This window comes from Capsicum annuum, chromosome 8 (assembly GCF_002878395.1).
Source record: "Capsicum annuum cultivar UCD-10X-F1 chromosome 8, UCD10Xv1.1, whole genome shotgun sequence".
Lineage (NCBI taxonomy): Eukaryota > Viridiplantae > Streptophyta > Magnoliopsida > Solanales > Solanaceae > Capsicum > Capsicum annuum.
The window spans coordinates 133,685,690-133,697,725 of NC_061118.1; the positions used below are offsets into that span (position 1 = coordinate 133,685,690).

Sequence of the window (12,036 nt, forward strand, 5' to 3'; positions counted from 1 at the left end):
CCCTTTTCCCTGAGTGTTGTTGCAACGATGAAAATACAGTTGTCATAGAGCAAAATAGAAAATTTGAATTTTTCATTTCCATCATTATAGTTTTTGTTCAAGGGTTGGGAGAGGGTGATTTTAACCATACTTGGGGGATTTTTATCTTCGAGGTAAGGTTTTCTTACCATCTAATCTTGAATTTCCTCTTTGTGATTCTTAGAATTGTAAGAATGATAACCATGACTGAAAATTAGGATTTATTCCTTGGTTCATGAATTGGTAGGGAATGACTTTAATACAGTTTTTTTTTAATCCTAGATTGTTAGAAAATACTTTCTTATATAGAATTATTTCTTGTGATCACAAAATATGGAGAATTCAAAGAGATAAAAGGGTAGAAAATTCTAGAATGATGAACTAGGTTAAGTTCATAGGCTAAATTGATGGATTTGGGATTTATAATGCCTAATGTGGGAAAACTTTTGTAATAACATTCAATTCTACAAATTAATATCCCAATAGATATAACAAGTTTGGTGCAACAAATACATATTTGCTAGAAGCCTTCATAGTGGATCTCACCTCATTTTGACTTTAATGGTTTCATGTTAAACCTACAAGAAAACCAAAAAAAAATAAATCAAGACTTTATAAAGACAATATACTTGCAGGAGAAACATTAATCATAATGTATAGCGAGACAAGAAGGGTTGTAATCTACAATAGCTATAGAAGCACAAGAGCTTCAACACCAAATAAAAAGAAGTAGAATAAAATCTGCAATAGAGAAGAAGATGATAAGCAAAACAAAGATGACGGGAAAGAAGAAAAATAAAAACTTTTCAAAAATAGAAAGAAGCAATAATATAGAGAAAAGAAAAAGAGGTAGAGTCACAGTAGCGATTTCATATTAGAGAAAAGAAGAAGAAAGTTTGAAATCATGACATGAACAATGAAATAAAATAGACGAGGTACATTAAACATCAATAGTAGAGAAGACGAGGAAGAAGAAGAACAATACCAATTTTTTAGAAAATAGAAGTAGTGATAACATTAAAGAAGGTATAATAATAAAGAAATTTCAAATAAGCGAGATGAAGAAAAATAATTGAAACAATAACATGATCTTTAAAAAAGTAGACCAACTAGCTTTAAAAAATAATTACAACAGCTATAGAAGCAAAAGAGAAGTGAAAACAATTAAAATAAAGAAGAAGAAACACATATATTATAGAGAAGAAGAAGAAGAAGAAGAAGAAGAAGAAGAAGAAGAAGAAGAAGATGCTAATGATGATGAGCAGTAATAACAGGTAAGACGAAAAAAAAGAAGAAGAAGAAATTTTGGGAAGTAGAAGCAGCAAAGATAATACAAAAGAAAAGAGAAAGGTATAGTTACAATTACAGTAGTGTTTCAGATCATAAAAAAAAATTAAAATAATGAATAAGATTTAAAATAAATCAAACAAATTAGCTTAAGTTAGTTAGAATTGAAACCGTGACATCACATTGTCAGGTGCAAGTTACATTTAAATTATTTTTTTATAAAAAACTCGCTAATTTGCATCTAATTGGTATATACTTTCCCAAGAATATATATATGCTTCAACAACTCTCAAAATTTAATGAAGAAGATGATTTCATCAGACGTATAAAATGTGAGATTTGATATATCCAGAGTGTAGAAGGATCATATAATGCAAATACAATATCATAATAGCAAGATTTTATAATATCCCGTTCTACTTTCTATGTTTAAAAAACTAATTAGCAAGACTTACAATTTCAATTTACAATCACACTTAATCTTAATATTTTAATAAAAAATAAAATTTAAAATTGAAGGTAAATTGAAGATGAGTGTAAGTTAAACACCAATTAGGCTGCAATGGACATCCAACAGTACAATAATTATAAATGATAACTTGTAATAGCCAAAGCTCAAAAATTAGAAAATCAAGTTGTAACTCATTTTTCATCATAAATATTTAATAATCTAATTAAACAAGTTTTACCATTTTAGATTACAAGAACAACTAATCTTAACATCTCCATAATAAATAATATGAATTTTGAAGACGAGCATAAATTACACTCTTCTTAGGCTACAAATGGACATCGAACAGTACAATAATTATGCACATAAATAGAAATCATTAGTTGATAATGCCTAAACAAATAGATAACCAAGTTGTAATAATATTTACCAAGTACTTTGTTGTCGTCTAAAAAATAATGGACTATATGAGAAAAAGAAAGCTTAATTTGAAGTTTCTATACTAAACAAATAGAAATATAGAATCAAACGGGCCAAAAAATTTAACTAATTCTTCAATCCATATGAAAAATCTAAACAGAGACAAACCCAAAATAAATTAAACACACAATTTTTTAGTCCTACAACCCAATCGACCCCCCCCCCCCCCCCAATAAACCCTCAAATGCCTACTGAATCTTTAACCTACAACCCACTACTCCTAATTTCAACGTTCACACATTAACTATGAGTATTTCAAATACTTTGTACGTGCTTGCGTCAACAAGAAAGAGAGAATTTAAGAAAAAAATTATCATTGAGAAAAATGATGAAAGATATAACCTAATTTACTTTTAATATTATCTGATAATGTATTGATTTTAAAATTATATAGTACTTTAGCTGGATAATGTAGGAGAGAGACCCAGAACATGTAATTTGAGAGACAAAAACCTTTCAATTTTGGTACACCAAGATGAAATTAGAAATTTTTCCGCTTAGAAAGATGAAATTTTTTTAGTCTAATATGATTCGAGCCCTTTGTTGAAATACTATAGAGTGATCTGCTGAAATTTTAGTATTTAGAGACCGGGTCCTTTTGCCTTTTATTTTTTTAAAATAAAAGTGAGCATTAGGGACTAGAAAATTATTTCATTCCTGTAATTATATCACCAAGGACCTATTTTATACTTGTTGCAAAATCTTGGTCCCTAATTATCCTTTTTCTTGTAGTGCGGAATCATAGAGTTAGAATTTGAGGCTAACCACGATTGGTCCAAATCTACTCGAACACTAAGATCTACCTCTTCTATAAAACTATATACTTAGGGAAAAGTATTATACATAACATAGGACATATTGTCACGATCTGATTTCTAGAGTCATGATTGTGCCTACCTTATTCTACCAGTAAGCAAGTCAAGCCATAGCCCGGAATGATAGTTAATGGGCTAATGGATGAAAATAAAAACAAAGACTATAAATAATGATAATAGTAGTAATGTTAAGTGACAAACAAAAAGGAATCATAGATGATATATAAAAATGAGAGAGAGAAAAGGGACAAAATATACAAACGAATCCCTCCCAAGACTTAGGAAGGTCGATACTAGACCCACTATTAAAAGATACCCAGTGTACTAGAAAGAATCCAAAATATACACAATATATACAAGTAGTCTTGAGTACAAAATACTAAATTGAAAATGATAAAGGAGGATCATCCTCGAACGACAGCAAGCTCACCCTATTCCGAATCAATACTGAAAAATAGAACCATGTCAATGCCAACTGCTAGTGCTCGGATATGCATCAGAAAAAAGATTCAGAAGTGTAGTATGAGTACCAACACAATGGGTACTCAGTAGGCATTATCGATCGACTGAGCTCAATAAAAATTATAACTAAAATGCGAGGGTGTAATCTAAGTCAACAGTAAACATGGATAGAAAGGTAAACAACTACCAAGCTACGCAAATATGATAACGAAATAAATATAAGTGATAGAAAATAAATAATGCAGTAATTATAAAAAATTTAAATAAAATCTAACTGGGCCTCCATAAGAACACTAGGCACACTGAAGAAGATAATTAACCCAACCGTACCCTTAGAAACTGGTGGGACACACAAGAAATAATTAATAAAAATAAATATAAATAATCCATAACTAAATCCATCCCTTAAAATCATAGTATCCATCCATATGTGCATCATACTTGAACCAACACCAATGGGTAGTAACAAGAGGCTAGACGTCGGGCTTGAATCGATAGGGATGGATAATAACAAGAGGCCATATGTCGAATTAAAACCAAAAATAGAGGGTAACAATGAGAGGCCACATATATTATATACAACAGAACTCATAACGTGATTCCAAAATCGAACCGGAATTCAGAGGAATCATAATTCCCAGAACAACCATAATCAGTATGAGAACTCCCAAAACATTATAACCAGATGCCAGACTGAAATTGGAACTCCTAGTAACCCTGTCCAACTGTAAAATTAATACCCTAACCATACCATAACCAATTCTAAAGTGGTACCAAGACTCACAATAACTGATAGAAAAAAAGTATATGCTGAATCTAAATCGAAACTAAAATATATTTAAATAACCATTCACATATGTTAATTAAAAAGGGATGAATTCAAGGTTCCAAAACTTAATACCATGTCCTAAAGTGATAGATGTTATATCATACTAAAGGATAAGATACTAAAATATACTAGAACAGGGTCATAACCGGATAAATAAGGCATGATATATATATTAAATAGTATGCAAACTACAAGTACTTGTCCAAAACTAGCATAGTAGTGCACAATTACCGTAAATTAGCTCAATCTAAAAGTAGGACAAACCTAACCAACCTGGAGGCCAAAAATAAAAACTTCTCCAAGAATCTTTCGAATAGTATCCCTCTAGAATCCGAGTTGAATAAATATAGTAGTATCTTTAAAATTTCCTTCGTGATTCAAGAGTTGATAGCAAGCTTTTAAGATAAGTTACAGGAATAGATTCCCTTAAAACTTAAATAGTGAATGAATTGCACTGATATATCAAAGTTTTCTATTTCCTAACGTCACTATTTGTAATGAAATCGCACCATAATATTTATTATGATTACACCTCTCACTTTGGTGACATTTTTGATGGATCCCACGTCCAGAGGGTGTGGCAATACTACCCCTTGCTCTCCGTTAAATTCACACTCGGGTAGATAGGTTCGTGATAAAATCAATATAATATTTTGAATATATCATAATTAATAGAAAATTATTTCTAAAATCTCTATTATATAATAATAAAATTTTAACATATTTAAATTTACTATCTCCTTTTAAAATATTAATAGACCATAAAAGCTATTATAAAGTCATATAAATATAACATTAATTAAAGAATTTTATCAAAATAAAAAATATTTTAGAAGGGTAATAAATTATATTTTTACTAAATGCCAATTTAAATTAAGTATTCTACAATATATTTGGTATCACTAAAATTCTCAAATGAACCGCGTGAAATCAAACTATTAGTTCCAACAAGTCATAAATAACTCGGGACAGTTATAAGAAATCTCTACACACCAAAAATATATAAAAATAAGAAAAATGACCATAAAGATAATTACATATACCCGACATTCACGTTTCGCAACCATGCATAATCACCATTATCAAAAGAGCCGATCCACTCAAGGAACAAATATCAACATAAAATATTATTGAAATTTAATTCATGTGAATGAATGTATATATGCAAGATGTGTGCATCATATCTTTCTCTTTCGAATCTCATCAACATAATTTTTCACATCCTGAACATCATGATCAATATCGAATAATCTATTGGGTTCTAAGTGATGAAAATTGAATGGAAAATAGAGAAACAAATAAATAGGGAGAAAAGAGCAAATTGTCCTTTCGCCTTTAAAGAAGAGTATCTCTCTCACATTGGTGTGAGAAAGTGAAATTATTATGATTAAGTATAGAATAACTCCTTAATGTGGATAGTGAGGCAAGAATAAGACAAGTCTTACGTCGTTATCATCGCCCCTCATTCAGCTTTGATTTTGACTTTGGATTTGAATTTGTCAAATATTCGATTGAGAGATTATCTTTTTGGAAAAAATTAATTTGAAATTTAATAATTAGTGTTGTTTTTAAATAAAAAATCTGATGAAAAAATTTGCTCCATTTACGAATGCACTTGAGCATGTGCGGACGCATGTCATAATGCACCTCAAAGATTGCCACCCTTCAAGACATTGTTTGTAGATGAAAATGATGACATAAACATGCAAGTAACTATCTGCAACTGTAGGTGGACAATGCAGGTTGTAAGGTAGTTGTAATTTCCCAAAACTATCCCTTGGACATCACACAGTACTTAGAACCACAGGGATCCTAAGCTAACCCATGATACTGGCATAATTCATAAGCAACTAAATAAAATACATAAAATAGTAAATAATAAGTCGAAGACATGTCTTTAGCTAAACTTGCTGAATGCAATACTATTTAAAACATTTAAAACACTGGAATATACAAAAGAAAGCTGAAATTGAATACATCAACTAAATATAATCTTAACTTAGAGTGATTACTAAACTTAGCCTATCAGGGGTAAGGAGGCACTATCCGACGAGATCTCTTAAATCTACAGTGGCACGTAGTTTCTGGAGAATAGGATACACTAAACCCACATTCCTCTCTCGATACTAAATACTACTCCCAAAATATATACTTATAGGCTCATACTTATGAAATCCACCTTAAAATAGTATATGGGTTTATATATTGAAAACTAACTATGCTTCTCTTGATCAAATCATTCTCATGAAGAAATTTGTAGATTTCATGTCTTATCAGAGATCATAAGATCAAAACTGAACTTTAGTCATTCTGTAATACTTGTAACTTGAACAGATAAGCTTGAACTTCTTATAAACTCAGTAACTTATACTTAAAAATTAAAAATCATTATCATCTCATAGAATTTTCATATCAAAATATCAAACTCAATACTTAAGATTGCTTCCATGGATAAAATAATTAGTAAACATGAAATCATTTAAAAAATAATGTTCAATTTATGAGAAAACATCAAAATCTCAAAGCATAAAAAAGTGGGTATAAACCCTAGTATGCCAATTTCTCCCAAATCAATTAAAAATCAAACTTTTGGGCACAAGGATAGAAGAATATCCTTTTTCAAACCTCACATACCTAAACTTGATGAATTTTCTTGAGTGAAATTGGAATTGGAGTCATGAAAGTTGAACTTTGGGAAGAAACCCTAATATTTTCTCTCTTGAGAGTGGAGAGAAGAATGAATATTAAAAAATTAATAACTGATGAGTACATAACATTTATAGGATTATTTAAGTCGTGGGGGTAGGGTTTGAGGTGATAAAAATACCAAAATACCCCTACGGAAAATAAAAGAAAATTGCAGAAATTTTGTAGTTGACAGTTTGTCATGTAGTTGACAGCTTGTCAACTTAGTCGTCAATTTTCTAGTTGGATTTGGACATGATTTAATTAAGGTTGATGACTTAGTTGATAGCTTATACACTAGTTAATGGCCTTTTCAACTTAGTCGTCACCTTCTATATAAGATTTAAGGTCTTTTCTGGTTAAGGTTGACGACTAAGTTGAAAGCTTGTTACTTTCTTGATAGCTCGTCATCTCAAGTCATTGTCTTCTCGTAGATAGACACTACCAGTAGGATTAAGGTGAAATCAGACGCGTTGGAAAGAAGACTCGAAGATATTTCATTTGGTATATAGTAGGCTACTTAGATCTTTATATAATGAGAGTAACAATTGTTGAAATTTGACCTGAGTTGAAACGTCCATTAAAGCTCAATTGGTAGAAAAGTTTTCAATTCATCTTTGAGTTAGGAGATTTTTATGATATTGATTCATCTCCAAAGATGTTCCGGCACTATACATTTGATCATCAAACTTATATTTACATAGAATCAGTGGGTTCGGGCCTATACACATAGGAATGATGATTTGAATTTTAGCCTAAAAATACGGGATGTTACATTATCTTCCCCTTGGAATCATTCATCCATGAATGATAGGTAGGAACTTACTAAAGCTTTAGAAGTATGGAATAAAGGATGTAAATTCATAGTAGGAATTCTACCTCAACATCACATACTTGGGCATCGTCTGAAATAATGTAGACATGACATGTCTGTCAATAAAGGATAAAACTGAACTAAAATTATAAAACTTCTATCATGAAACTAATTTACGAGCTGACTTGAATGACTATAAGAAGTTGATTCATGCTGAGAGTTTAGAACTTAATCAAAACATTCATGACATTATCATATATATATATAACTATGGAGTGATAGCTAATGCGATAAAAATTCTAGGAGTTACTAAAAATGGAATATGAGTTCCTCAAGGTCTCCTTATCATAAATTTTGATAACAATCAATTGGAGAATGTTGGGCATAATCTGAGTATGGAATTTGAATAAGGAATGGCAACATAGTTAGAACTCTATAACATGGTTTATAAGCATATAAAATAAAAGCTAGAATAGGATTACTATATGTTAGGCAATGCAATTGTTAACTTTTAAGCTTAGAAACACTTTCCCGAACTATACCTTTTCTCTTAAGTAATACACTTCATTTGATGCAACTTATAATCTTCACATGTGTATTGATGTGTAATACCCCACACTTTTCCTAGCTTAAATTCGTTCCTAGAATGTTAAGAAATAGCTTCCAAAATAAGGAATATTTATTTCATATGGAATTTTCAAGATTTAGACCTCTCATTATGTGGAAAGTTGAATAAGCTTTCCATCGATACAAAATTTGCCCTATTCCGACACTCGGTTGAGGAGTTTGAGTGTTTTTAAGTTGACAGTGTGGGACTTGGGCACTCGGCGCATTGTAGAGGAGGCTAAAATGATAATTTTCAAATTCCAGTAGCCTTCAGTGATAGACCCTCGTTATGGAGAATCTCAAATTCCTAATTTTCCCATTCTAGTAGGCTAATGCGATATTGGTGCATCGCAAAGAGGGCTAATTTTTCAATTGCCGATTTCTAGTAGCCCAACACAATATTGGAGCGTTGTCCCAGAGGCCAAAATATCATTTCAAAGGGGCACCACAATGGTGGGGCATTGAAAAGTCAACCCATTTCCTAATTGTCATATTTCCAGTGAGCCACCGCAATTGTGGTGCATTGCGGTGGCTACCCAAATCAGAAAAATATTACGTTTTCCAGTTTGGCTTAAAAATTTAAACTGGGTATTTTGGTTAATCCCCAAGGCCCCAATCCATCCAAAACACAAGATTAATCATATTCAAAGCGCGTTGTGCTCATTATTCATCATTCTTTTCAAAACCAAAACCCTAGAGCTCTAAAACCTCTTCTCTAAGAAATTAAAATCCTCTATTGATTCTCTAAGAAAGCTTAAGATTGAGGATTCCCAAGGAAGGATAATTAAGAATCCATCTCCAAGAACTCAATTACGAATCAAAATTCAAGTTTCTTCATCTAATCATCTATCAAGGTATGTGGGGTATATGAACAAGGATCTCTTTCATCCTTGTGCCCAAAACTAGCTTTTAACTATAAATTTATATGATTTTGAATGTGTATACATGAATTTTAAATTAGGGTTCATACCCATTATTGTAAATTGGAAGATTATGAGGTTTCCAATGTTATAGAAGTTGAATTGCATATTTATTTTCATAATTTCATGCCTATTGCAAAAATTTACAGATTTTGAGATAAATTATTATTGTTTTCATTATTGGGAATGAATATTATGATGTTGTGACATGAGATTGAAGCATGATTTATTACCCAAGATTGAATATTATTATTTCAAGAAAGACGACATCCTATTATCAGATTATTTTTAGATTTTTAGTAAAGCTTTGATCTTTCGATCATCAGATTAGCTATGGAATCAACTTTTTAGATTATTATAGATTACAGAATTCAGATTAGCTTTATTTATAGATTTTATCAGATTAATATATAATTGGTTTTAGATAAACCCTCATGCTAGTTTTAAAGTTGATTTCCAACAGAATGAGCATAGCAAATAAAAAGAGAGTAGTATTTAGCATTGAGCGGGAAGTGTGGGTTTAACACATCACATCTTTCACATAACTACATAGCCAACATTGGTACAGATTATCATCTCATTCCCACTTCTATGTGGATGACAGTTTCATATGTTATCACTTATCTTAGGTTATACTCCTTGGCAAGAGTATGACATCTCTCCCCGACATGAGGTTTCTTCCTTAGGAGGATGAGACGTTGGAATCCATGTTAGCTCACATGGTTTATGTCAGTTAGAAGAACCTCCCTTACAGATAACCTTCAGATAAAGTGTTTCTCCTACAGGTTAATAGTAAAGATTTTTAGAAAAACAAGTGTAAAGGCTCACAATTTACTCGAATTATGCTTTACAGAAAGATAACAGTTACAGACTTCAGCTTTTAGATTTTAGATTTCTGAAGTGAGCTCTTTTTATACCTAGATAGAATACAAGTACAACTTTCAGAACTAAATGTTATGACTCACTAGATTTATAAAGCATGATTGATTTATTATTCATGATTTCAGCATTTCAGATATTCCAATTTACGTGAGTCATTTTCATTTAGCATTATTGTCTTATAAAGGGAAAAGGCATCGTTTCCACCCCAAACTATAGTCGAAAAGTTGAATCCACACCTAAACTATATAAGTGACCTATTACACACCTTATCTATAAAAAAAGTGATACTTTTTACACCCTGTCAGGCATTAAACAACTTGCATATGGTGTGGCGTTTTACACGCGCTGCCACATCAGCACCATGTCAGCGCCACATCAGCATAATCTGAAAAAATAATAAATTTATTATTTTCATAATTTTTTCTTTTTTCTTTTTAATTTTTTTTCTTCTTCTTCAATGTCTAAAACCTCCATTGTTGTCAATATCCAAAACCTCCATTACCTCCATTACACCATATTGACCACCATAAATTTTATCCCACCAACAAAATTACCATAATAATTAATTTCTTCTAACATTATTCTTCATCCGTAACCCATCGTCTTTTCTTCAACAAAAAATCTAAGCAATAATGGCCATTATAGTTTCAAAAAATGGTCACTCGACTGTTGGCCTCTATATTTTAAATGGTAATGACCAACACATTTCCATACATTTTCTATTTATTTTCAATTATAATTTTTTTTTAAAAAAAACTAATATGTTAGCAAGCTTCATTTTTTATGGATTAATAATTAATAGACAGAGAGGAGAAAGTCGACGATGAATCCAACTTTTTCGATGATAATTCACCGATAAACATCCTTGCTACAAAATTTTATATTTTTTTTTTATAAAATTTGATTTTTCCCGTTTAAACATCAAATACAATTTGATTTTATTCATTGTGAAATTGACATTGGTGCAATAAAGGTGGAGGATGAATTTTGTTATTTAGGGATGGAGTTAGAATTTGGAGGTGGGGTAGTGAGGAAATTATGTTGGTTGGGGTGGGGGTGATGAAGAAGAAGATGATTTGGGGTTGGGGTTGGAGTTTTGGGGTGGGGGTGATAAAGAAGAAGATAGTTGGGGGTAGGGGTGATGAAGAAGATGATTGTTTGGGGGTAGGGGTAGGGAGATGGATGCTGGGGTTGGGAGAGGAGTATTTTAATTTTTTTTAATTTTTTTTGCATTAATTTTTAATTTAAATGTGCCATTTTTTATTTAAATAATTATGTATTTTCCACGTCAGATCTTGGAAGTAAAAAGATAGTTAAGGTGTGTAATAGGCCACTTATATAGTTTAAGTGTGGATTCAACTTTTTAACTTTTGTTATTTGATAAGCTGGACGTGCCTAAAATAAGTGTAACATACGTGCCTTAGAATGGGGGTCGCAGGGAGGTAATAATATCACTTTTATATAGTTAAGGTGTGTAATAGGTCATTTATATAGTTTAGGTGTGGCTTCGACTTTTCTTGTATAGTATGGGGTGGAAACAATGCCTTTTCCCTTTTATAAATTATGATGATGAGATGATGTTTTACTTATGCATTTCTCCCCTATATACTTAGTATCCTCAATGTACTGATTCACATATATGCCTATATGCTACATTGTCTCATAATATAGGTTCAGGTGCTCAGTATCAGCAGCATGAATAGTCCGAGCATCGCAATCTACACCTTACAGTTGGTGAGTCCTCAAAGTTCCGAGAGTTGTTCACTCAGATTTTGTAGCTTATCAGT

At 31.3% G+C, this 12,036-nt stretch overlaps 1 long non-coding RNA gene across 1 annotated transcript; it reads right to left on the reverse strand.

Annotated features, from left to right (window-relative positions):
- Positions 1-384: 384 nt before the first annotated feature.
- Positions 385-5,715, reverse strand: LOC124886395. The gene is made up of 2 exons (XR_007043519.1): positions 5,386-5,715; positions 385-596 (listed from the first exon to the last, which is right to left on the reverse strand). It is a non-coding gene; the product is annotated as an uncharacterized LOC124886395 (long non-coding RNA).
- Between the last annotated feature and the right edge of the window lie 6,321 nt (positions 5,716-12,036).